Consider the following 22225-nt stretch of genomic DNA (forward strand, 5'->3'; position numbering starts at 1 on the left):
TCCGGGTCAGAACCTTGTAGTTGTCATTAGAACGGAGTCATCGCTGGGGCAGCCTCCTATTGGATGCGCTGTCCCCACATGACTTTAGTAGTAAATGGCCCCCGACAAGTCATCTGTCATCGCTGCAGTGACACATGATACTTAACGGGGCAAAAATATGAAGGATGTTAAATAGATCCCTTTGAGAGTAGTGATGGTGATGATGAGGATGTTAATGATAATGATAATGATGATGATGGTGATGGTGATGGTGATGATGGTGATGATGATGGTGATGATGATGGTGATGATAATATTGATAATAATGATGATAATACTACTACTAATAATGATGATGGTGATAATGATAATGATGATAATATTGATGATGGTGATAGTGATGATAACAATAATGATAATGATGATAATACTACTAATAATAATGATGATGGTGATGATGATGATGATGATGGTAGTGATGAGAATGATAATAATAATAATAATAAAAATGATGATGATGATGATGGTAGTGATGAGAAGGATAATAATAATAATAATAATAATGATAATAAAGATGATGATGATGATGATGGTGAGGGGGATCCTGTCCCTTTAAGCCTCAGGGAACATGTTCCTGTCTCTTTAAGAGCAGGTCGGGGGGCGGGGCCTGGCGGTGATTGACGGGGGCGGTGCCTGCGCTGGGCAAGTTCCCCGGTGTCTGAGCTGCGGGTTACTCGGGGATCGGAGCTCTCCTCACCCGCACACACTGTGACACCCGCCGGCCGCCCTGACTCCTCCAACACCCGCATCACCCGGAGCTGCACCCCGGGGGGGGGATTCACTGGCTGCTGACATCCTGCTGGGGGTAAGTGTGACACCTGGTGGGGGGACTACAGGGACCAGCATGCCCTGCCAGCCTCTGTGCATGCTGACACTTGTAGTTCTCCAGGAGGGGGGGGGGGAATCGCTGGCTGCTGACATGCTGCTGGGCGTAGGTGTGACACCTGGTGGGGGGACTACAGGGACCAGCATGCCCTGCCAGCCTCTGTGCATGCTGACACTTGTAGTTCTCCAGGGGGGGGGATCACTGGATCACTGGCTGCTGACATCCTGCTGGGGGTAGGTGTGACACCTGGTGGGGGACTACAGGGACCAGCATGCCCTGCCAGCCTCTGTGCATGCTGACACTTGTAGTTCTGTATATTGTGACAATGTACAGTACAGTATGTGAGCTCAGGACTATTGTCACTTACTGCTGGCACCTCTCACTACATGTCATTATAATGGTATTTAATATGGTATAAGGGTTCACCAGTGATGTCATTGCATGACTGTAATATCTATAATCACTGCTGATAATTGCATAATAATCCTAATAATTCCAGTAATAAAACACTGTGTGCTGTAGACTGTCATAGACAATGCCTAAAACTTGCAGCAGCCTTGTATCTATCCCCAGCCAGCAATGTGACATCTTCCAGTGCAGAACCGGCTTTGTCACTTGTAAATGTTATTATTATTAAATGCCAGTATCCTTAGTATGTTTAATGTTTATTTGTATAGGTGACATCATGAATTAAACAGTGTCTGAAGGATACACTATAAATATATTATTAAATATGTTTCATTCACGGAAAAACAATTGTTGTGAGGATTAGCAATCCACGTGCGCTGTGGGATTATCTGCTGCTAAAAATGGATCTGGCAGAGGGAGAGTTTAAGGTGATGCTGCAAAGCCCACAGCCAGCCTGTGCTGTAAGGAGGACGCTGCTAGTACTCTGCCCTGCGGCTGAGGGCTGCGTCCAGGTTGCATCTTTTTATATTGTTGCAAAAAAAAAAAAATTCAACCCATGTCGGTTTCCCTGGCTGGTGGCTTGTGGTGTTTTGTGCAAGAAACTTCTCCAAATATAAATCCATACTGTGACATAATTGACATTTTAGAGTCTTCCCTGTCCCATTGAGAAGACATCATCATATTGATTACGTGCAGAGTAAAGGTTAAGCTCTTGGTTTGCGTTGCACGGTGAGACGTTGTACCTTGTATCGTGTTATCTGGTTTTGCATGTGGAATATGGGAACTGTCACTTTGTTGAGGTCAGTCAGTCACTGCAGATAAATATGGATTCATCGGCTGTATGGAAATGAGAGCTCTTCAGTCTCCTGCTTAACTAACAAGTAGGTCATGCACGCTTGTAAAAGCCATTTTATTTCCCATGGACATGACTATTTCTAGTACGATTAAGGGTGGATTTTAATTTTGGGAAGAAGGGGGAAAAAAAAAAAGTCTGGTTATTTCAGATCTAATTTCTATGACCTCTATCAATGGTTTCAAAGGTATTTTGTAAACGAAAGGTACTAACTACACCTTCGATGTGTAAAGCGGCTCTAGGGCCACAAACAGGCTTTATTGGGGCCCCCTTCCTGCTTTATTGTCTGCTCTGTTTGAGATAGCATGTAACACTTGTATAAAATGCTGCTGGTATGTTATTACAGATAGGTGTCTCTTTGATTAAATGTGTTTTAAACTATTACTGAAGGGTAGTGTGGGGCCCCTGTAGTGTATCAGGTTGCTTATCGCTGAACGACGCTGTCCTCCCAGCACCACCCCTTTGGGGGTAACCAAGTCGGCAGCGGGTAGGCACCATTTTCCACCATCATTTTTCTACGCTTCCAAAGGTTAATGATCTTGAAGGTCCTGTGATATCATTGCACCTAGTTGTTTGGTAATCTACACAGTCATTGCTTGTGGCATCTTCCAAACCCAATATATGGGTTGAAGGGGCCATTTATTGATGTCTGAATGGGCAAAAAATGTATATATAATATAATATATATATATATATATATATATATATATATATATATAGCGGGGGGCAATTTGCATGATCGTGGACCTGCCTCCTAGCTTGACATCACATTTCTAAGCCTATTACAGCAAAGGGTGGGGCCACGATGACGCAGAAATTGCGTCCTAAGCCACCCCCCCGCCACTTAACTAAAACAGTGGACAGTAACCGGGAGGTTGGCCTGGTCTTCCAGGAGTCCGGGAGAGTAGGCAAATACAATATATATTCAATTGGCAATACTTGTTCAAAGGGTATCTTGGCTTTTTGTATTTTGTGAGTAGTGATTCACCTGATTGTTTCAAATCTCCTTAGGTGTCCTAGTCGACAATACAGTGTTCCCATATTACATACTTTTATCCTCTGTATTCTCCTGGGTGACTCTGGTTGCACATTGAAATTTATTTGTGCTTAAATGTTCCAAACTATCAATAAGCTGGAGAGGAGGAAGGAGGAGGAGGTGAGAAAACCGGGGAGAAGAATCTAAATTATTTGCAAGAATTTCAGAGTGCATTAAAAGAGTTTTTCTATTGAAGTGATTCCTACAGCGTGGGCGAGTATATAACACTTCACAAAAAGTGCGAAACGATATGGGAAAATGTTAATTTCTTATAGACGCCTGATTTATTGTTTAAAAAAAAACCAACAACCCATGATCTTCTTTTCAAGGCTGCTTAACCCGTTCTAGTCAGGGATTAGTTGATCACAATGTGACACCAACCTCTAGTATCCCAGGGATGTGGTTTGGGGAAAAAAATATATCAGTTTTAATAGGGAGCCGACATTTTGTTGTAGTCTCTCCTACACACAGAGGTGGCAGCCATTTTGTCGGCTGCCTCCACTGCAGACTATGAATTTTCTAGCAGGTAGTGGCATTATTGAGGCATTTCATCCCCCACTGCTTTCCCAATTTCTTAGTGAAGTGATGGGCTGCATTCTCTCAGAAATTGGTTCAGCCAAGAATATGTCTGCCTCCACTCTCTGTGGAGACGCCTGATGTCCACCGTGCCTGAATGTTTTCTCACGGTGTACTTGTTTTTACTTATTAGACCAGAGGATTAGCTGAGCGTGGTGATGGTTTTGGTAATAAACTCAAAAATGTGTGTGTGTGTGTATATATATATATATATATATATCTATCAGTGGCCTAGTGGTTAGCACTTCTGCCTCACATCACCGGGGTCATGGGTTCGATTCCCGACCATGGCCTGATCCGGGTGCTCCTGTTTCCTCCCACACTCCAAAAACATACTGGTAGGTTAATTGGCTGCTATCAAAATTGACCCTAGTCTTAGTGTGTAATTGTGTGTCTATATTAGGGAATTTAGACGAATTTAGACTGTAAGCTCCAATGGGGCAGGGACTGATGTGAATGAGTTCTCTGTACAGCGCTGCGGAATTAGTGGCGCTATATAAATAAATGATGATGATGATGATACATTATATTCCCCTAGTCCTGTGGATCCCAAACTTTCTCAGTTTGATGCACCCTTAGGGTCTCCATAATTTTTTCACGGCACCCCTAAGCCTAAAATAATTGCCAAGTAGTACCCCGCCTTGCTTATCACCAGCCCTGTCCGTGGCACCCCAGGGAGCCATGGCACACAGTTTGGGAACCACATCCCTAGCCCTCTTAAATCTTTGTTAATGCTCCGTCTTGTTATATTACTGTTTGTTTTCAATTGTAACACACTTCGGCGTAGGTTGGCGCTTTGCAAGCATTGACCGTTGTCATTTGGGGGAGCGAGTGTGACACCCGCTAGCAGTAAAAGAACATCAAATAAATTGTGTTACCCCAGTGAGCTTCAAATTCTAGAGATGAAAGCAGACCGCGCCGGTAACGGTCCTGATTTATATCTTTAATAAACATTTCTGTTATTGTGATTGTTGGTGTTATCTGGACAGCTGCACACTGGGTGCGAGATTGTCTGTTGTGTACATAGGACGGGTGGATACATGAATGACGCCCGTGATAAATGATTCTGCTGAAGAATGCAGATGAGGACCCCTGCAGCGCTGCGATCCCCCGCCCTGATTGGAGGGTTACACGGTGCCTGGAATTAGACATGTTCAGGCGGTTCCTCTCTAAACTGCTATATTTAGCAGAGTTAAAAGTCTGTTCCCTGTGTGTTATGTTTAATTTCACTGTCTCTTATGGGCTTTGGAATATATATATATATATATATATATATATATATATATATATATATATATATATATATGTCTGTTTGCCATTCTCCCTTCTCACTGTATATTTTACAACTGTCATATAAGATATTTTGGAGAGGGGGGGGGGGGGGGGTGTGTAACACTAATGTAAACCCTGTAACATGGAATACAGGTAAAGTATTGGAATGAGAGTCTGACTCTGGCTAGCCGGTGAGGATTATCTTCGTTGGCACTTATTTTAATTTCTTGTAATCTTCATTGTGAAGCAGCTTCTCGCTATTTAGTAAACCGGTGTAAATTGGCCTTTTTGGATTGGGGCATAGGGGCATTTAAGAACGCCAACCAGAATACTGCTCGTGAAGTGTTTTAAGACTACCTAAACTGGAGTTATTTAAAGCCTCAGAGAGAAAAAAAAATACAAGCCCCCCCCCCCCCCCCCACCGCTCACTCCACTTGTGTTTGGGGAGATTCTCGACTTCACTGGCATACCGATCGCAGACTAGGCCCGGGCGCAGCCTCTTCTCTCTGTCTGCTGTTCTAGACCAGTAAGGACTGCAGGGCAGCGACTGAGCAAGTCTACCCCCATCTACCACCACTATCCCACTGACATTGTGAACAACCTCAGAAGTAACTGGCCATCTTTACGCGCCCTCTTGACGATAGGGGAGCCATGTTCTGGTCTCCCTTAGGGGACCGGTCATCTCTGAACTCCAACCAGAAAACCATAATGTCTTAAAGCACTTGTGAGCCGCAGCCATTAAGTCCGAAAATCCGCGAGTGATGATATCTATCGGGTCATAATTACTGCGCACACACTTTTAATTGAATGCAAGGTGGATAGTTATAAACATTAATAGCAGGAATTGAGTAATACTCTTCACTGCTTTATAATTGCCAGGAAATTCAACCTGGACTTTGGTAAATGGGCTGAACGTGCCCAAAGTCCGGCCTGACAGGGACCTACGTTGGTTGTCATCGCTGCAGCACGTTCTAGAGGTTATCAGGAGGGCAATAACTGGGGCAAGTCTGGCCGCTCCCCCTCTTCCTGTCCTGGTAGTACTGGTTGGCATTGGGTTGGAATGGACCAGGATGGGGGACTGAGCGGAACCCGATGTGTGAGGGAGCAGTGCTGTGATAGGGCAGTGTGCTTACACTGGCACTGCCCCTTCTGTGTCCTGACCAATGATCAGTGGGTGGCACAGGTTAGGTGGGGCTGGTTGGCAGAGGGTTGGGTTGCTCCGTGCCATTGTGATACAGGGCGGTGGCAGGACCATCTTAACAACATTATGGGCCCCCGGGCAAAGCAGTGCACTTGGGCCCCTGCCTACACGACCACTCACAGGAATAAAAATGTAAATTATCAAAAAAATTAAGTTTATATTTATTGGTACCTGCAACAAAAATCAGTGTTTAAGCATTAAAAAATATGCTATACAGCTGTGCCTTGATACATGGGTGAATAGATTTTTTTTTATTATTATTGGGCCCTGCCTATGGGGCCCCTATACTCGTGGGGGCCCCTGGGCAACTGCCCAGCATGCCCAGAGGGAAAGACGGCCCTGGGTGGGGGGGCTGAGCGGCTGTAGGTGTTTAGGAGAGGGAAGGAGTGGGCAGAACCGTGAGAAAACTGTTTGGGTACTAATGTGGAGAGGCCCCTCCGTAAAGGTGGTTATCTATCTCGGACCCTCCATCTCTGAGCTCGCCGATCTCTCTCAGACCCGCCAGCTCAGAGACGGGGGGTCTGAGAGAGATCGGCGAGCTCTCTGGGACCCTCCGTCTCTCAGCTCGCCCATCTCTCTCTGGGACCCTCCGTCTCTGAGCTCGCCCATCTCTCTCTGGGACCCTCCATCTCTGGTTTTAACCCCAGTAATTTAATGTAATATTCCAATGTCAGTCCACGCCCGTCATGTATAAACTGTGCCTGAATATGCATAAAACAATGCCCATGTTATCGGAAATTGCACTACACAGAGCTCCTGTGGTCTTGAACCCCTCTCTAACATTTTATGAACCCTTGTCTAAAGGTACACTGCATACATAGGATAAACACATTTAGATATTTGTGTTCCCCGTCCACGTGTGCCCCTCCATCATGTACAAAAACTTTGGACTCCCCTGGATGGAAGGGTCTGACCGTCTGCAATATTACCAGCTTAGTGTGGATGTCACACTAGGTGCCACAGTCCAGCCGGGCTCCCTCTCTCGGCATCAAGTAGAGACTTTCATCATTTAAACTCAAAAACCAAAATAGCTTGTATTAGTCATCAGCTATTTAAAGAAGACATTAGGGGTGTGTCCAGCTATCCTCAGCACCTCAGCTGTTGATGAACTTACTCCCATGGGGCATATACTGCCTGACTCAGTAATAATAACCGATAGTGACACAAGATGAGAGAAGTGGTACTGTGCATTTGTCCATACGTATATATTAGTGACTGATAATGAGCATGAAATCTATAATACATAAGAGAAGTGGTGCTATGCAATTGCTCATTGTTATAAAGGGATAACCATTTGTAGAGGGAGATCTTGAAACCCTGGAAGTGACCTTGGAATATATGATGTCTGCTGTATATATTGGATATAACTGAATGAAGTACTGACTGTTCCTCGTGGTTCTGTACAGTGTTTACCGACCGTGATATGATAGAGAATTATTAGGCTGCACAAATACTCTACAATCTAATTGTTTTATTTATTGAATTGGGGACTAAAGTTTCCTATAAAAATCAAATGTAAATTGTTCAAATCAATTGGTAATCTGATTGGATTAGGTGGAAAATCTTCATCCAAAGGATGCTAATTTAAGTTTGTAGTTTGACATCTACTGTAGTCGTACACGTAAAGGCCAGTTACCCACTGGCATTACAAAGCGTGCGAACGTGTGGGTTTTTGTTATGCAACAAAAAAAATTAAATTGGGGATCTAACCAATCGTTTTAGGCGCTGCGTAATCCACTCGTGTTCACCTTATCCTGGGTACACACTGACGCAGTTATCGTGCAGATCACACATCAAACAAACGTTTGGTCAGATATTGCATTACTTCCTCGTCATGTTTTATTGTATAGTTTGAGCTTCCTAAAAATCATGATCAATGATGTCGGGCAAATGTGGCAGTGTGTACGCACTCACCACCAGCAGTGTAGGCAGATATCTGTAGAGTGTACAGAGTCACGATCTTTTCAGCAGATGGTTATGACAGATGATGATCACAGATCTTGACAGTAAATTGTGTAGGTGTGTACACAGGAATCGGCATGGTCATTGGGACTTTCAGTCGTTGGTAAAATCGTTAGAGATCGGATCTGCAGTTATTTTCTTGTCGTGTGTACCCAGCTTTAGACTTTGGACGTACAAGGTCATTGATTAGCATCCAAAGCCTAATTATTCTACAGTTATCTCACACATTGCAAACAATTGTAATCTCTATGAAACGTTCATTCTTCTCTGTTGATCTGATTGCAGCTGATCACATGGAACACAATCTGATTGTAACATGTGTGCCTCAGTTGTGTAGACGTTTGTTCACAAACAGTTGATGCTGGTGTGGCCAACTTGGAGTTTATAAAAAAAAAAAAAAAAGCTGAGGTGACTTCTATGTCACTTGGGGGGAGCGTGTGGGGGATCTGATAAGCTCCGTTATCTGGTGAGGCTGAGGGCGGATATAAACCGGTGTGTGTGTCATGTCCTCCCATCTAACGTTCCCTAGGCTCCATGTAATTATACCTGTAGTCAGCTGTATGACAGGAACATGGGACGTGGAGCGCAGACATTGATCTCGGCAACTTATAAAGTTCACTTAACCCCTCGTGTTGCTCTCTGTTGTGTGTGTTGCTATATCTTCTGCTGCACTACTTAAATTAAACGTCCTCCCCATTACACCACCGCCACCAGACTGCGTGTGTCGACCTCCGACAAGGAGGAACCATGGATTCATGTCATCTGTGTGAAGCAGTATGAATCAGTGTGTACCCCCCAGTGTTTGTGTGTCTGAGCCCACTGTAACCACACCACAGAAAGTACTGACTGCCGCACTACTGGTTTTACCATGTCTATCTCCTTTATTCATTAACTCAGTTGAGGACACTTCAGAGTGAGGGGGCAGGGCCATCTTAGCAACATTATGGGCCCCCGGACAAAGCAGTGCATCGGGGCCCCTATATAGATAGATATATCTATCACTTTTTTTTTTTTTTTTTTTTTTACATGTGCTCACTCAGCGTCCCTTCAACTAGAGCATCAAATCCCCCTTCACTTACCTTTTCCATCGCCTTGTTCTCCAATTCCGATCCCCTTCTCTTCTTATTTCTGAGTCCTCACAGTGCTGCGCCCCTCTGTTCTGCGCTACTCCGTGCTGCACTCATGAATGTCGGGCGTGATGATGTCATCATGTCCGACATTCACTGCGAGCACAGCATGGAAGAGGGGAACAGGGAAGGAGCCGGATCACCACCTGGTGACCGCAAAAGGTAAATTTTTTTTGTTTTTTTTACAAAAAAAAATTATTTTCATTGAGAGTCCTGCCTGGGGCCCCCTTGCCTGCGGGGGCCCGGGCACCTGCCTAATGTGCCCAGTCGGAAAGACGGCCCTGGGCGGGGGGTGTACAACTTAGGCAGGTATGAGTTCCTCTCTGCTCTTGCTTTTATTGAAGCTAGCAGTTAGTACGTCACCCCACGTAGCCTTGATCACTTTAATGCCCATACTGAACTTCAACAGCTGGTATTTTAATGTGAGGTAAATAACCGTAGGAAGAAACCTGTGATTATTCTGCGTACTTCAGTCCTTATACCATACTTGCCTACTTTGGGCAAGTTCTTTCCGGGAGAGGGGCGTGGTGGGAGGGGGCGGGGTGCGACCGAACGCGTCATTTTGGCCCCACCCCGCAACAAAATGATGTTTTGTCGGAGGGGGCAGGGTCCCGCAAATCGCATCATTTTGGAACGGCTGTAGCAGGATGCGGGAGATTTGCCTGCTCTCCCGGGAGTCCGTGAGACTGACCCAAATTTCGTGAGTCTCCCGGACATTCCGAGAGAGTTGGCAAGTATGCCTTATACTTTGATATTAAGCATTTGTTGTCCTGTGCGGGGATGATATAAATAACTTTACACTTAAAGGCAAAGAACACATTGATTTGATTCCCTGGACAGCGATTAACAAGCTTGTGCAGGTTAAAGAGTCGTCCTGGTGCGGTTTAAATTTACCAGTCAGTGTTTCAAGCCATATTGGGCAGCACAGTGGTTAGCGTTGCTGGATCACAGCGCCGGGGTCAAGGGTTTGATTCCGACCAGGGCCATGTTTCTGTGGAGTGTAACTGTTCTCCAAGCGATGGCGTAGGTTTTAAAATCGTGGCGTTTTGTAAACAATATTTATTAATATGGACTTGGTAATATTATTGGTCACAAGAGCTTGCAATTCAGTATGAATCGAGAGGAGTGATACAAAAAGGCAGTGTGTGTTTTGAGCAATGATCCGCCTCTGTATGGATATATCAGGGTGTATCTCTGGGGTACTGAATGGATTGAGCTGCTTTCAGCGCAGACAGACGGTGGAGGCGGCCATATTGTGCGCTAAACCAGTTTTCCTAAGGCCACAGCCTATCGATTCACTGTGTCTCATACCTCGGTGAGGTCACTTAAGTGCTTCATCTCAACTGCGTGGAGTTGATTGACTCTGTACCCTAAAAGCAAAATAATAAAATGATAAAATAATTAAATGATTATCACGATAAACATAATTCATTCCCTTACAGCCATGAGATTAGCCATTTTCTGGAGACTGTCCTTAGGGCTCCAGATGCTTTATATAGTCCTGTGCAGGACTCTGTACGACCCGTCCTGTCTGTCATCCTGCAGACTGTGTACCGCAGCCTTCGCTCCTGGCCGGATTCAGCATCGGCCTCCCTACAATCCCTCTGAGAGACGCTTAATGAGCCATTGTTGGGTGTAATCTGCAGCTTAAGCTTTTCTAAACGGCGCATCAATAAAAGTGATTAGCGCTGATTGATCTGCATATCCCAGGAACAGCAGGGATTACGTCCAGGAGCGTCTGACATCAGGAGCGCCCCTTACCCTTCACCAGAACCCTGCTGTGTAGTGTTTAATGATGGCAGCCATGATGGGGAGGATAGGGGTAAAGTGGGGGGGCTTTTATTTACTAGACGTTTTTTGTGGTAAAACTTGTGTGATTTGTGCCTATATAAAGGCAATCGTCACAGGACTGGACGTAATAGGGTCAATTACATAATTTTAAAGCCACTTATCGCTCTTAAATGGGTTTTAAATGGACACTACCCTGAAATATCTGTGCGTAGTTGTGCCAAGCACTGAGGGATAGATAGACAGAGGGCCTGAATCATTAAGGAAAATTAAGCAAGTAAGGCAAAACCATGTTGCATTGGGGTAAATTTAAAATGTGGGGACAGATTTATAGTTGGGGTAGGGCATGTCCTAGATCAGCTTTAAATGTCAGTGTATAAATATAGCTATTACGTATTTGTGCGCTAGATGAAAAAACAGACAATAGCTAATTTGCACCCCTTGCATTGTAACATGGTTTTGTCCAGAACACTTGAGTAAGAAAACTTACTCAATCTTTTGCTTAACTTGAATCAGGCCTAGTGTGTTATATTCTCACTGCAGATGTTCATTGTGTGCTCTCAACGCCTATGTACCTAACCAGCACAGAACCCCATTATGTTGTAACAAGCGCTGTGTATGTAGAAGGCACTGTTGACATGTCAGAAAGTGACCAGACTTTAAGAACGCCAGGTGAACGCGTGTGTGTATGTATATAATTTTATACACACATTTGAAGTACACTGGATGGTTTTGTTACATATAGAGGTGTCAGTCACTTATACAATACTGTGGCGCTGTGAGGTAACCTTACGTTCTATAGTAAAGAATAGGGTATGATACACAAGTGTGTTTTTATAATACAGTGGGGACCGTATAATTATTGTAGAATAGGCCAGTTATTCCTGTCCATCGTCACTGCGTTCCTCCATATCCTGTTTATAGATCAGGGTGAGTGCTCACCGTTTTTACGCCCCAGGTTACCCAGAAACTCGGACTGTTTGGCCCGTGCCTACGCCAAGCTGTTTCCTCGGTAAAGATAGGAGACAACGTGCTGCGCGGTGGCTCAGTGGTTAGCACTTCTGCCTCACAGCACTGGAGTCATGAGTTCAATTCCCGACCATGGTCTTATCTGTGTGGAGTTTGTATGTTCTCCCCATGTTTGCATGGGTTTCCTCCGGGTGCTCCGGTTTCCTCCCACACTCCAAAAACATACTGGTAGGTTAATTGGTTTCTAACAAATTGACCCTAGTCTCTGTGTGTGTGTGTGTGTATGTGTGTATGTGTGTATGTCTATGTTAGGGAATTTAGACTGTAAGCTCCAATGGGGCAGGGACTGATGTGAGTGAGTTCTCTGTACAGCGCTGCGGAATTAGTGGCGCTATATAAATAAATGGTGATGATGAATGTGACTTGGTGAGTCTTCAGCAGATCTGGAGTATTTTAGCATGTTCATTGGTACCAGGTATCTCCTATGAAAGAGTAAGTAACAGGGAACAATTTACTCTGGGGTTTACATCTACCTGGAGGGGGGGTATAACAGGGGGTTTGAGTACTATGTTTTATTTTTAAAGCTGTATTTGACAACTAGACTGTGTGATCCTTATGTTAAAATAAGCTGTCGGGAAATCCCGCACTAGGTAACGAAGTGACGCCCTCTCCCCCTTTTTTTTTTTTTTTTTTTTTTCTTCCCTTTATTCCCCCATCCTATGTTCAGTAATACATAAAACCTTTTGTCATTACCATATCTATTAGTGAGCTAATAACATGCCTGAACTTCTTCTTATAGTGAAGTAAATCTCCCCAGTGCTTCTAGCTTTCAGTGGAAGTGACTGTTCGTTTGAGGGTGGTGCTTCTGTGTCTTTCAGCACTGAAAAGCCAGAGCTTGTACCGTGCATGTGTCCCCGGTTACAAAGACTGAATATGTATGTTTCGGCAGGTCTGCGTGAGCCGTTGGTGTACTCTGCCCGCTTTTGCGCACCTACTCCAGGCGCAGGCGGGCGTTGGTGCCAGGATCAGGAAGTCCGCATAAGATCATACGTGCGCTCCCTCTTTCCGGGCATGCGCAGAGCGAATTCACAACGGATCCGCTACACAAACTGCAGTACGTCCCAGGGTACGGCAGACACTTAGGGCTAGATTTACTAAGCTGCGGGTTTGAAAAAGTGGGGATGTTGCCTATAGCAACGAATCAGATTCTAGCTATCATTTTGTAGAAGGTACTAAATAAAAGAAGGCTAGAATCTGATTGGTTGCTATAGGCAACATCCCAGATATAGCTTCACCGAGGTTATTTGCAAGGGAAACATTGTGGTGTGAGAGGTACTGAGGACGCTGGACCCAGCACTTGGGTCTCTTCTGGTTCCAGAGGTGCTGGAGCCGCTCAGTCATGTGATTCTCTCAGAGTATGTTGTTGCTGAGATGTCGGTGGTCTGACGTACGTTGTCTTGTGTCTATCACATCTCGCTTGCTACAATTTTTTATCCGTGGTTTTAGGATTTACTGGTATTATTTTTATTATATTTGTATATAAAGATTTTAGATTCTAATCTTGTAAAGCTCTGTGTAATGATGATAATAACACACCACACTACAGGATCGCTTTCCAATTTCTCCATAAACGTGGTTGGTTGGACAGACCCGGCCAATCTGAGCCTTGGATTCAAATCTGTTTAGTGCGATATGCAAATCATCACACATGCGGGCAGATGGCGCTCATTAGCTGACCGGATTTACTGACTGCCAGATGGTTTTATTTTTTACATATATATTACACTCTCATACAGATTTTGAACATTTTCTTTTGAATTATCATGCTGGGAACAATAAAACAAGAAGGCAGCAGATGGTTTATGTCACAGAAATCGCACATAAGTTAATTTTTTTTTTTTTTCCCATGGCTCTTGTCCTATAATTTTTGTGGGGAAAAGCAATAAAACAAATTGCCGGGAATAGTATCTGGATCCGAGTGACCGAATCCTTTGTAATGGGTTCAGAGTTAGACCCTGACATAACCATAGTGTCTCTCTCTTTGCTTGCCAGTAATGTCCCTCCCGCTCCTTCTATAGGACTGTTGATCAATCATTCTGATATATACCAATCGGCTTTGTGTTGCACACAAGGAAGTTATCCAACACCTTAACTTGGTGTCATTCTTAGTCGGTCTGTCCAAACGCCTAACTTGGAGTAATTTCTATTGCCATTAATGGTTGCTCATGTTCCCTGGCTTAACTGACCAGCTATTAAATTGTACTTACTTTTACTTTTTTTTTTTTTTTTTTTATTGTTTATTTTTTTGAAGCTATGATTTTCAGGTGACTGAAAACAGAAGGAGCCCTGATTATTAGTCAGCCTGCTGCCAGACTTCTATAGTCTCCATACTGGCTGCTTCTCTGTTACTGCTTCCTGCTCTGTCACTCTATTTTCTTCCAAATTGCACCCCACGTATGGGACTTTACTCTGGCTGCGGAATTTAAGCTTCTTATCTCCGTCCTTCGCCTCCTCCAGTTGTCTGTAGCTCAACCTCTCCGTCAGGTAGAAAACAAACAATGCAGGTAACGTTAACAGAAGATACTCAGGATGTCGAAGGTTCAGTTTTACTATTGGACATTTAACAGACAACTAGAGCAGTCTTTATTTCTTTTTAAATACTATCTCTCCTCCAGATGTCGTAACTGACATCGCTGCGCTCTGGCATGGAGGTATCTGCGAGAAAATGGTTTTATGGTCGGTTCTGTGCCACAATTTTCATTGCTGCCTGTCTGAACATAGTGATCAATGCATCTCTAACTGGGGGGCATTGCGGGTTACTGCCAGTATATATTCGTGTCCCATTTCTTCTTGAACATCATATTGGTAATTTCTGAAAATGCCCCAGTCTTGAGGGGCATTAACGTGACTACTATAAATGACTACGTTATGATTCTGATGGGTAATTGGACAACATATAAGATCCAAACTCGATCAACATCTGATCAAGACCTATCGGATGTCGGCTTGGACTTGAATGTTTGCTAATTGTGCCCTGTGGGGTCTGACCTTTGGCCAAAACACTTAAGTCGTACTTTCCACATTACACATGTATGACCAAGTCTGACAGGGACGCGCTAGAGATCAGCCCATGTACAGTCGGCGTAAGTCAACTTTAATGAGTTTTGCTATTGTAACAGGATGACAAATTTTTCTTTTTCCCTTTTTAATGCTCTGCTGAGCAAATCTAAGCGCTGTAATTTCCACAGTGCACCTAGATTGTACTTCTGTAGTACCCTGCTGCAGGCACGTGATCATACTACCAGCGGAATCCGTCTCATGACCTTTTCTGCATAGAACTGTGTGCATGGAGCCTGTTAGTCAGGAGATCTCCTATTCACTAATCACTCCAGCTAGCAGGTGACGCCAGCTCCTTTCATATCGCAGCCTTCAGCTAGAAAATGTCATTTGTAGCACAATGATGAACTCTCTCATTGGATGCATACATTAGTGTAAGAGAACCTGGCGTAATTGGCTTTCTGTATTTATAAAGAAATGATGGACTGCTGGTCTAAAAATAAATGTAAAATAGAAAAACCTGCACTTCTTAGAGGGTCCTAGAGATTCACGCTCCTCGGATAATTACGTTTCTCCTTGAGCTTCTTTTTTTCTTTTTTGAACTATAGAAATTTAAAGCTGAAACAATCCGAGGGCTCGTCGTACTGTTCTTTCTTAGCGTTCCTGTCTCCTCCACACAGCGGAGGCAGCTATTATGTGGGATAAAGCATTTGTGGGATTGATGCACAAAGTAGGTTGTGCATTATATAAGTTTCTTAAGATGATGCCTCTTCTTTTTATGCTGGTCGTGTGCATTGCATGCTGGCCCTCGTCAGGTGGTACTGTGCATTGAATGCTCGCCCTCGTCGTCAGGTGGTACTGTGCATTGCATGCTGGCCCTCGTCGTCAGGTGGTACTGTGGTGGTACTTTGCATTGCATGCTGGCCCTCGTCGTCAGGTGGTACAGTGCATTGCATGCTGGCCCTCGTCGCCGGGGGCAGCTGTGCATTGCATGCTGGCCCTTGTTGCCAGGTGGTACTGTGCATTGCATGCTTGCCCTTGTCGGGGGCAACTGTGCATTGCATACTTGCCTTTGTCGGGGGCAACTGTGCATTGCATGCTTGCCCTTGTCGGGGGCACCTGTGCATTGCATGCTTGCCCTTGTCGGGGGCACCTGTGCATTGCATGCTTGCCCTTGTCGGGGGCACCTGTGCATTGCATGCTTGCCCTTGTCGGGGGCACCTGTGCATTGCATGCTTGCCCTTGTCGGGGGCACCTGTGCATTGCATGCTTGCCCTTGTCGGGGGCACCTGTGCATTGCATGCTTGCCCTTGTCGGGGGCAACTGTGCATTGCATGCTTGCCCTTGTCGGGGGCACCTGTGCATTGCATTCTTGCCCTTGTCGGGGGCACCTGTGCATTGCATTCTTGCCCTTGTCGGGGGCACCTGTGCATTGCATTCTTGCCCTTGTCGGGGGCACCTGTGCATTGCATTCTTGCCCTTGTCGGGGGCACCTGTGCATTGCATGCTTGCCCTTGTCGGGGGCACCTGTGCATTGCATTCTTGCCCTTGTCGGGGGCACCTGTGCATTGCATGCTTGCCCTTGTCGGGGCACCTGTGCATTGCATGCTGGCCCTCGTCGGGGCACCTGTGCATTGCATGCTGGCCCTCGTCGTCGGGTGGTACTGTGCATTGCATGCTGGCCCTCGTCGTCGGGTGGTACTGTGCATTGCATGCTGGCCCTCGTCCTCAGGTGGTACTGTGCATTGCATGCTGGCCCTCGTCGTCGGGTGGTACTGTGCATTGCATGCTGGCCCTCGTCGTCGGGTGGTACTGTGCATTGCATGCTGGCCCTCGTCCTCAGGTGGTACTGTGCATTGCATGCTGGCCCTCGTCGTCGGGTGGTACTGTGCATTGCATGCTGGCCCTCCTCGTCGGGTGGTACTGTGCATTGCATGCTGGCCCTCCTCGTCGGGTGGTACTGTGCATTGCATGCTGGCCCTCCTCGTCGGGTGGTACTGTGCATTGCATGCTGGCCTTCGTGTTACTCACACTCTTGAGACCTTCTTATTCATGAACACCTATAGTCAATCTTGTTGCCATAATTACTCATTCAATGTACATCGGTCGTGGTCACAGTTGTCTGGACTCTGTAGTGTGCTGAGAGTCATCCCATTAGTAAATTGTGATCTTGTATGTAAGTAACCAGCCCATTGATGATGATACTGAATGTATTGAGGTCTATAATTGACTGTTTCTCTGCTTCTGATTTATTGGCTGAATGGGCCACTCGGGTTAATGAACAATGGTTTTCATGTGGCAATCACGGCCGGTGTGGTAATGTACGTCGGGCCGGGAATGGAAGCATTAGCAGCTGTAATGTCACAACATTATAAAGCCATTATTAACTCCCATTATGATTTGCAGAGTTGATGTGTTCAGAAGCGATTGAAAGTGGAATCATTATATTTCTGCAGACGGGTTTCATGCTAATGTCTTTTTAGTAAAGAAAGTGGTAACGAGGTTTTGATGGTTTTGCGGTCGTGAGTCGGAGGTTGTTTATCGGCCTTCAGGTTGTGTCTATTGAACCTGATATGAAGATCCTTATGACAGAACTCCCTGTTGTCTCCAAATATCTGCTCCTAAATGCAACGAACGACAATCCACCGGGTGGCTACTAGTATAAGTTCCTACATGCCGGTGTGTAGGGCGGCCACAGCAATAAGGAGCGTGGACTCTGGTACTGTCCTCAAACAGCGCTACGGAATATGTTGGCGCTATATAAATAACTGATGATGATGAAACACCACCCACATCCCCCCTGACTCTGCGTCTTCCTGCAGCATCTGAACCTCCTGCACTCATATGAATGGCAACCTGCTGGGTCTTATAGTACTTCCGGAGACAAATCACTTTTTCTTACAGTGCGGTCTGTGATCAAAATTTCCCCAGACTGTCAGTCCTGGAAAATGGGTTTTCAAAATTATCTTAGGGGGGTTGGTCAAAATTAGGAACCAGTGGATCCTAATGTTTAGCGCAAATCTTCCTCTTTTGAGGAAGATTTGCGCTAAACATTGACTACCAAACGTTAGGTGCTGGCAGTAATTTTTTAGGCTCCTGTGATTCCAGCCATGACTCACAACGTTTGTTTTTGGGTGGAGATGGCAGAATTGAAGTAAAAAACAAACAAACAAACAAAAAACCAGCATGCTTTCCTTCAACGTAGTAATATAAAAACTCAAATCATAAAGGGCTCGGTCACATATGCCGGCCACACGCTGCGATATCTCTGGCAATAAAGGGCAATTGGCCGGTTATCACTGAGCATGTGGACCCCACGCTGCAATCGTGCCTGTTTGTAATCCAGTTAAAACCATTGGCCTCTTAACTGAAATGGTACATGTGGTCAGAAGGTGACTTCATATGGGCTGGGTCTACCTCAGTTTCGTCATCGTCCTATTAACACGCGCTGGTGATCCAAGAAGAGATCTGACTGCTCAACCCAACTGGATTCTGGCCTTAGTACTCCGACCTCACCAGCGCTCATCCTGGCCTGATAGTAGTCATGTCCGCTAAGGTGTGATGGTTGTCCACCACTTGGCCTATGAACAATAGAAGAAAAACTTACCTGTGTGCCATTATTAAGTGTTGTATCTGGTGATCCAAAAATGTACTAAAGTCATAAGGCTATTTGTACAATGTAGAAGCCCTGGAGGGCTTCTTGATTGTCTTAGGAAGAACCGGTTGGGTCTCCAGGGAATTCTTCTTGGTAATTAAGCTGGCTACCCACTTCAGGTTTTTCAACCAATTATTATGCCAGTCACATGATAAACGACTGTTGGGTCTGTTATGCACGTCTAGTTGCTATCCAATAACGATTGCCGATATGTGGTTCCAAACACAAAGTGATTTAAAAGCCAAAAGTATCAGAATAACAGATCAGAATAAAACAAGTACAGCCGTTACTTCTCGCAGGCGCTCTGGATCCAGTGAACAGTCATTCAGGTCTGAAGGCTGTGGTCAAGTAAACTGTCCACTAGGTCCAGAGCCCCTGCTTATATGCAGTCAGTGAATACAGTAAAACAATGCAGATGATGTGGCTTGCTTCTATAGGTCCAGGCTTCAGGAGGGTCCAGTGTAATGCAGGTCATAGGCCAGTTCAAACCAAAATATCCAAAGGTGGGGGTCAGCTCTCCAGGGGATGTGCTCCGATTTTCCCGCCAAGAATCGAGTTTAAACTAGTCTATTTACATTATACAGGCAGTATCACTTTAAACATTTATTCCCTATCATCAATAACTAGAGTATGCAATGTGCGATCTCTTCAGCGAATGAACCGGACAACTGCTGATGAATAGGGGATTAAAATGATACTAAACATGACATATTTCCTGTAACCTGAACCTTTGATTTCACTAATATGTATATAACTTATAATATTAAACATAAATACTGCTACATTTCGACATAAATAACTATGTGTTGCAACTACAATTAATGTGTACTAATTACAAATGTGTATGTTCATGTAAATGTGTATAACCTGTTATTGCTACGTGTTGCGGCTGGATACGCTTCCCCACGCCGTAGCGTGCTCTACGCATCTTTTCAGACAAAGACAACCAAGTTTGCTCGATATTACTTGAAATTACTTTATCCAATTTGCTGACTTCGACAGGTCTGATGTCGCATTTATGTGTACGCTCCAACGACCATGTTTTATCATAGCTTAAGCACATCGTATCGTTTGAATTTATAAACTGACTATAAATCACGCTCAACGATGGAACGATGTCGGGCAAATATGGAAGTGTGATCGCACTCACGACCAGCAGTGTAGGCAGATATCTGTACAGAGTCACCATCTTTTCTGCAGATGGTTATGAGAGATGAAGATCACAGATCTGAAGGTAAATCGTGTAGGTGTGTACACATGAATGCCCATCTGGACTTTCAGTCGTTGGTAAAACTTACAGAAATTGCATCTACAGTAGTTGTCTGTAGCGTGTACCCAGCTTTAGGGATCCTGCATGGAATAGCTGAATCTGCTTTCATGAATCATACAGTGACTGGCTGTAGTTACTCATAGATCCGTTGTGCTTTAGATCAGTGAGTAATAAAAACAGGGATCTTACATTGCATCAGTAAAAGGCGCTTTGCTTGTGAGGACAGCTCAGGCCAAGGAATGTGCATGTTACATGAGATTTCAGGTTCCAGGGAACAATTAATAGAAAATTTTATGACCCAAAGGAAAAAAAAAAATCTGCTCTGATTTCTTTGGAAATTTAAATGCAATTTCATCCACCGCTGAAGTAGTTCCTGGTGACAGTGGACCAGCAGCGTCATCATCATCACCATTTATTGATATAGCGCCACTGATTCCGCAGCGCTGTACAGAGAACTCACTCACATCAGTCCCTGCCCCATTGGAGCTTACAGTGTCCAGCTGTTTTTCCTTTTGGGGGGAGTCTGCAAAGGATGCGCTTCACACTCCTGTGTGTAACATGTCACCCTAACATCTGCCGGGAGAGGAAACTTGTAAAGTCCTTTATAAATGTGGGCTTAACACCCTGACAGCTCGGAGTGTTACCCGCTTACTAACAGCCAAGTGTGCTGGATCTTAGCTGGGAGCCATGCCTGGGTGTTTGTCTGTATACTGAAACTGGTGCACGCTCTCCCTTTATGGAGAGTCATTCCTCGCCCCCCTCTCCCTGCGCTGTTGTCCTAACAACCCCCTTCTTCTGCTAAAACTGTTCCCTTGTCACACCTCTCCCCCCTGCTGTGCGGATGGTAACACATTGAGATTGTACTAGTATTAAGAGGAATGCACATGATTAAGTATATTTCTGTATGTCCCTGGCACCCTCTTTAAATAGGATTCTTTCCTTTTCTATTAGATGTAAAAACCAAAGGAATAACCCTATAGAACATTTATATTATACCTAATAGATATAGGATCATGCGCTACCGATTGTAAATTATATGGCTATAAAAAGCATTGGGTCACATAAATCTGAGCCAGTATTCATAATAAATGACCGTAAAGAGGGCATTATTCTATATAATACAAAAGTTTTAGAACTCATTAATTTATTTTTTTTTGTTTTACATATATTTGCAAGAAAGTGTGTGTGTGTCCATTTCTCTATCACCTCTGTGTTTTGTGTAAAAATATATATGTATATATATATTGGTATTCAGGTGCTTGGCACTCATATATAACATGTGTACATTACCCTGTTGCCTTCCTCGGTACTTCACTTGTATGGATAGTACAATACATAGATTTCAGATGATGCAGCACTCAAGGATTTAAAACCAATTGATACAAACTACAATTGTTCTTAAATCCTTAAATATATATATTGTATCACTGTGATTAATGGTACAGATAATGTTTGTTTTTGTGGGAGATCTCTCTTTAAAGAGCTGATAACCAGACATTGTATGATTGGTATACACCAGAACCAGTGTGTTATTGTAGTAAATAATATACCTCATCTGTGTGTTGTACCCTCGGATCTCTCAGGGCCCTTAAACCTCCCGGACTTTCTACCAACCAGTCTCTCTCCAGCAGTGATGTTGTAGTAACCTGGGCTGCCTTGTGGTTTGACGGTTGTCAGCAATGTCATGCTAATATCCGCTGTAGTGCAATGAGGGGTCCTATGCCGTCACCAGCAGCGTCTGGGTTTGATCCGACTCTCAGGCTGAGTACACACTACAGAACATTTCTCCCGATGCAATGCTGGTAACTATTTTACCAACAACTAAAAGTCCCGATCAGCAGCCGATTCCTGTGCACACATTATACACGTTCTACAGGATTAACCGTCCGATCTGTGCTCTTCACCTGTCGTAACCATCGGCTGACTCTGCACACACTGTACAGATATCTGCCGTCCCAGCAGGGATTTGCTAAATGATTTGAAATAAAAGGGCTGAATCTCATGATGAATAAACTAAATTAAAGTAAATCTATAGCACGCATATACAAATATATATTTTACACAGTATGATATGATGGCTGGCACAATTACAGGTTGATAATATGGAATGGAAGAGATGGACACATATCCTATTAGTAAATAAATAAAACTTTAATGAGAATATGTATTTTCACACCCGTTAACCA

At 44.4% G+C, this 22225-nt stretch overlaps 1 protein-coding gene across 3 annotated transcripts in view; it reads left to right on the forward strand.

The window, feature by feature from the left end:
* Positions 1-681: 681 nt before the first annotated feature.
* The window catches only part of GDPD5 (glycerophosphodiester phosphodiesterase domain containing 5), a 134182-nt gene continuing 112638 nt past the window's right edge, over positions 682-22225 (forward strand). The window contains exon 1 of one of the 3 annotated variants that reach the window (XM_075198543.1): positions 682-844. The gene's annotated coding sequence lies outside the window, so the exon portion shown is untranslated. Of the gene's footprint in view, positions 845-1071; positions 1099-22225 lie in introns of those variants that run through there. The other 2 variants (XM_075198545.1, XM_075198544.1) reach the window with 2 other exon arrangements.

Source organism: Mixophyes fleayi, chromosome 2, assembly GCF_038048845.1.
Source record: "Mixophyes fleayi isolate aMixFle1 chromosome 2, aMixFle1.hap1, whole genome shotgun sequence".
NCBI classification, from domain to species: Eukaryota; Metazoa; Chordata; class Amphibia; order Anura; family Limnodynastidae; genus Mixophyes; species Mixophyes fleayi.